The sequence below is a fragment of the Camelina sativa genome, chromosome 15 (assembly GCF_000633955.1).
Source record: "Camelina sativa cultivar DH55 chromosome 15, Cs, whole genome shotgun sequence".
Classification (NCBI taxonomy): Eukaryota; Viridiplantae; Streptophyta; class Magnoliopsida; order Brassicales; family Brassicaceae; genus Camelina; species Camelina sativa.
Genome location: NC_025699.1, coordinates 13,886,509 through 13,892,508, shown reverse-complemented (window position 1 = coordinate 13,892,508; position 6,000 = coordinate 13,886,509).

Below are 6,000 nucleotides of genomic sequence, written 5' to 3'. Positions count from 1 at the left end.
TTGGAGATGGGTGCTGTAGTTTTTGCCCTGAAGATTTGGAGATCTTATCTTTATGGTGCAAAGGTACAGGTGTTTACAGATCATAAGAGTGTGATGTATATATTCACTCAGCCTGAGTTAAATTTGAGACAGAGGCGGTGGATGGAGCTTGTGGCGGATTATGATTTGGAGATAGCCTATCATCCTGGTAAGGCTAACACGGTTGCAGATGCTCTGTGTCGGAAGAGGGTTGTTTCGGCTCAGGAGCAGGAGATGGAGTCTCTGGTATGGGAGATCAGTGCTTTGAGTTTGTGTGCTGTTTCACAGGAACCATTGGGGTTTGGAAGCAGTAGATATAGCATATCTTCTGAGTAGGGTGCGGTTGGCTCAGGAGAAGGATTTGGGGCTGGTGAATGCCTCTAAGGATGTGGATTCAGAGTATCAGGTCTCAGATAATGGTACTATCTTGGTGCACGGTCGGGTTTGTGTGCCCAAGGATGAGGAGTTGAGACAGGAGATTCTGAGAGAGGCTCATGCGAGCAAGTTGTCCATTCATCCAGGAGCGACTAAGATGTACCGTGATCTCAAGAGGTACTATCATTGGGTCGGGATGAAGAAGGATGTAGCTAGTTGGGTTTCGAGGTGTGATGTGTGTCAGCTAGTGAAGGCTGAGCATCAGGTTCCTGGCGGGTTACTGAAGAGTTTACCCATTCCTGAGTGGAAGTGGGATATGATCACTATGGATTTTGTGGTGGGATTGCCAGTGTCACGGACCTTTGATGCTATTTGGGTCATTGTGGACCGGTTGACTAAGTCAGCACATTTTCTGGCCATTAAGAAGACTGATGGAGCAGCGGTCTTGGCTAAGAAGTATGTGAGGGAGATAGTCAGGTTGCATGGGGTGCCAGCGAGCATTGTGTCTGATAGGGATTCCAAGTTCACTTCGGTGTTCTGGAAGGCGTTTCAGGCAGAGATGGGCACTAAGGTGCATATGAGTACAGCTTATCATCCCCAGACTGATGGACAGTCAGAGAGGACGATCCAGACGCTGGAGGATTTGCTGAGGATGTGTGTGTTGGATTGGGGTGGCCATTGGGCAGATCACCTGAACCTGGTAGAGTTTGCTTACAACAACAGTTATCAGGCGAGTATTAAGATGGCTCCTTATGAGGCTTTGTATGGGAGGCCATGTCGTACACCATTATGCTGGACTCAGGTGGGGGAGAGGAGCATGTTTGGTGCTAGTTTTGTTCAGGAGACCTCAGAGAAGATTCGGGTTCTCAAGCTGAACATGAAGGAGGCTCAGGATAGGCAGAGGAGTTATGCAGATAGGAGGAGGAGAGATCTTGAGTTTCAGGTAGGAGACAGAGTGTACCTCAAGATGGCCATGTTGCGGGGTCCGAACAGGTCATTGTCAGAGACTAAGTTGAGTCCGAGGTATATGGGTCCATTCAGAGTGATTGAGCGGGTTGGACCAGTGGCATATAGATTGGAGTTACCTGAGGTGATGCGTGCATTCCATAAGGTTTTCCATGTGTCTATGTTGCGGAAGTGTCTCCGTGAGGGAGAGGAGGTGTTGGCTAAGATTCCTGAGGATCTTCAGCCTAACATGACTTTGGAGGCGAGACCAGTGAGGGTTCTCGAGAGGAGGATCAAGGAACTTCGGAAGAAGAAGATTCCTTTGATGAGAGTCCTGTGGGACTGTGATGGTGTTGAGGAGCAGACTTGGGAGCCTGAGGCAAAGATGAAGGCAAGGTTCAAGAAGTGGTATGAGAAGCAAGCCGCGACTTGAGCTTGTTTAGCCTGGTCCCATCTGTAATCCGTGGCTGGAGCGGGAATGGAGTATTCCAGCCCATCTCTCTTGTTACTCGGTCGCTTGGGGTGGTTGGTTGTGCGACTCAGTAACAAGATGAGGTGGTGTTGGGGTACAAAGTTTCCGTGAGGCGGGGTTGTGAAGGAAAGTTTCCTGAAGGAGAAGTTTCCAAAAGTGGAAAGTTTCCAAAAATGGAAAGTGCTAAATATGGAAAGTTTTATGGGAGTTAGAATTTGTCCATTTTAGCGGTGGAGAGCCTTAAAGGGGGCTTGTGTGTGGCCTTAGTGGCGGACTTTTGAGTCAGTGTGCCCGTGTGTGGCGGTCTTTTTAGACAATGTGTGGTCTTTGTGACGGGCTTTTTAGCCAGAGTGTCTTTGTGACGGTCCTCTTTAGGACATTTGTGTGGCCTTGGTGGCGGTCCTTTTTAGGACATTTGTTTGGCCTTTGTGGCGGGCTGTTTAGCCAGAGTGTCTTTGTGACGGTCCTTCGGGACAGATGGTCTTTGTGACGGTCCTTCGGGACAGATGGTCTTTGTGACGGTCCTTCGGGACAGATGGTCTTTGTGACGGTCCTTCGGGACAGATGGTCTTTGTGACGGTCCTTCGGGACAGATGGTCTTTGTGACGGTCCTTCGGGACAGATGGTCTTTGTGACGGTCCTTCGGGACAGATGGTCTTTGTGACGGTCCTTCGGGACAGATGGTCTTTGTGACGGTCCTTCGGGACAGATGGTCTTTGTGACGGTCCTTCGGGACAGATTGTCTTTGTGACGGTCCTTCGGGACAGATGGTCTTTGTGACGGTCCTTCGGGACAGATGGTCTTTGTGACGGTCCTTCGGGACAGATGGTCTTTGTGACGGGCTTTTTAGCCAGAGTGTCTTTGTGACGGTCCTCTTTAGGACATTTGTTTGGCCTTGGTGGCGGTCCTCTTTAGGACATTTGTTTGGTCTTTGTGGCGGTCCTCTTTAGGACATTTGTTTGGCCTTGGTGGCGGTCCTCTTTAGGACATTTGTCTGGCCTTTGTGGCGGCCCTTGTGGCATGTATATGATCCTTGTGTGGTCATGTGGTATTCCAGTGAGGGGATATGTGGTTGGTAGGACATTGAGATGTTTTACGCGAGCCACGCGAAGGAAACGTGGATAGCGATAGGACTCAGACGTGTTCAGAATCGTTTGCTCGCGACTCTTGGAGGACTTAGGTTCTCCTAGTACTGCCATATTCAGAGACTCTGTGACTTGGGAATATGGTTGGTATATCGACTTAGATGATGATCCGGGGGCACGCTGTAGCGTGGCAACCCGAGAGACGAGTTGGATTTTCTTTATATATTATGGCATGCGGGTCTAGGCCCGATGAGGAGCCAACATTATGGCATGCAGACTTAGGTCTGATGAGGAGCCAATAAAAACTCAAGGTTTAGGCCTATGAGTTAAGGAAAGTCCAAAAGTCTAGAGCAAATGATGCCTGGAGCGTGAGTCTATCGCCTAGAGGTGACCTTCTGTGGATCAGTCGGAGGAGTGCGGGCCGTGGAGACGGTTGCACGGGAGTCCTTGGCTGATGGTTGTTCGAGATTCGAGGACGAAACTAGTTTGGTAGGGGAGAATTGTAACATCCGTGAACCGGAATCCCTGTTTGGGAGTTGCATCGGTCGATGCAGATGGTGCATCGGTCGATGCATGTTCAATTCTGTGCGTTTTGACTTAAGTCAAACGCTGCGTTTTGAGTTAAGGAAAACCCTTAGATGCGATTTTTTGTCTCATTCGTGGTTGTGTGGCCGTTTTTGAGAAAAGAGAAAGAGAGAAAAGTTGTTCCTGAGTGTTCTTGAGAATTCTGGGAGATTGGAGGCGTTCCTGTAGAGATCTGTAGCTGGGATCGTTGTAGGAGCTTCCTAGAGGCTTGTTCTTGTTTGTTTAAGGTTCAGATTATTCTGTGGCAAAGGTAAGTGCATGACCATGGCTTATCTAAGCTAGAGATCTCTCTGATTTGCTTGTTATGTGTTGTTAGGCTGGTAAGATTGTTATTTGGGACGTTGGGAAGCTTTCTTGTGGCTTGGGATCGAGTTTCGTGGTTGCAGGAACGAAGATCCGGCGAGAAGCTTCGGAGGAAAACCATGCTCGGCATTGCATCGGTCAATGCACTTTGTGCGTCGGTCGATGCAGATGCGAGGACGGCGCGTAAACTCTAGGGTTTTCGTGTTATGTCGAGCATGCGTCGGTCGATGCATATCTTGCATCGGTCCATGCAAGTTAACCTTGCATCGGTCGACGCATATCTTGCGTCGGTCGATGCAACCTCCACCTGGTGTCGGTCGATGCATGTTGGTACCGGTCGATGCAGAGTCCTGGTTTGTTATTATTGATTGTTGAATGTTGTTTGATGGTTAGAGATGTCTCTATTGCTTGTGTGTATAGCCCAGTAGATGGGAGGATTGCCTTACTGAGTGTTTATAAAATACTCATGCATTGCAATATGTGTTTGTGGTGCAGGTAAAGGCAAAGTGTGATCGTGGAATCAAGGCAATGAAGAGGAGGATGTTGTAGGGGCTCGATTTTATGTTGTCTGACATTGCTAGGTTGCTAGAGTTGGGTCATTAGAACATTGCTAGGTTGTTGGTTCTATGATTTCTATTGTTTTGGATATTGATTATGTTGGAGTATGGTGATATTTTATTATTGGATTATTATTGAATATTGGTTGGTTATTTCCGCTGTTGAATGTGTTTGTGGTTAGGTGGCTAGTGGGTATAAGACCACTAGCTGTAGTTTATTTTATTATATTATATTTATTATTTATTATAATAAAATATAATATAATAAAGGGTACGGTCGTTTTATTTCTTTAATTTGTTTTGCTTTTTAATTTAAATTTGATTTATTTTTAAATAAAATATTAGATAGAACATTTTGATTGGTTGAAAGAGTAGGGGGTAAATACAAAAATTCACCTCCAGGAATAAACATAACTATTTTTCAAGTTCTTTCAAGTTTGGTACAATGCACACAACCCACTTAATACGTATAGATATGGTTTAGGACAGGCGAATAAACAAAGCCGAGACATCTACTTTACTCGTGTTTGCAATTAACTTAGGAACAAATCAACGGACAAAGAATTATTTTTATTTTTAAAAGGGGAACTTTTTAAAATGCTCCAGATAATACCACCATATTAGATATTCACCTCTGGTATACCGCAGGACTATTTTTATTATAAAAAATATAATTTGTTTTATATATATAACTAATGTTACAAATATAGAAATATTAGTTAGTATAGAAATTAGAAAATATTTTGTTAGTAGGTAAGAACTCCTACGTGTACTAAATGTATGAATGTTATATCGACCGCTAATAATTAAAACTATGTATGATTTGTTCATATATTTATAGAAAAATAGTTGTTATATTCATAAAATATAAACAAACCAATAAACTAATTGACCCGTGGTTCAACCGGTCCGACTAATTGACCTAGCAACCCGAAAGACTTCCGGTTCACCTTCCGGTCCGGTTTTAAAAATATTGTCGTTTATTGATTAGGCTGATTGTTTATGAAATGTGTGTATGGAGAAAATATTGTTTTGTAAAATTAGAAACTTAATATTAATTAAATTAATTATAAACTTAATACTTAATGTTAAAGGGAGTGGTTCCAATTGTTTTGGAAATTTTATAAGCACAGGAAATCTTGTTTCCAAAAATCAAAACTTAATATTAATTAATTATATAAAAGTTAATTAATAATTAATGCTAATGTATGCTTGTAAATAAGTTGCAACTCCATGAATTATTTGCTAAACGTCTCCAAAAATGTATATATAGATAAACATCCACAAAAAATAATTTATTTTAATGAAAGATTTTATTCTTGAGGAATAGATTTCTACAGGAAAGAATATTTTAAAGGCAATGTCAAACTTTAATTTATACACCATATCATTTCTTAAACAAAAAATTATGATTTGTGGCCGTAACAAAAACTTTAAGAAATGAAGAAATAAAAACATGAGGAATACTGTAACGTCCGTGTCCCAAAAAATATGAATATTGGATTTTTGTATTAGGAATTAAAGTGGATTTGGTTTAACCATTGCTGGTTTATTAATCTGATGGATCTATTGATTAACCAAAAGGATAGTTTAGCTATTTTTATGGTTTAATTAAATTAAACCAAAGAGTCCCTAATTCCTTTTTACAAGGATCGACACT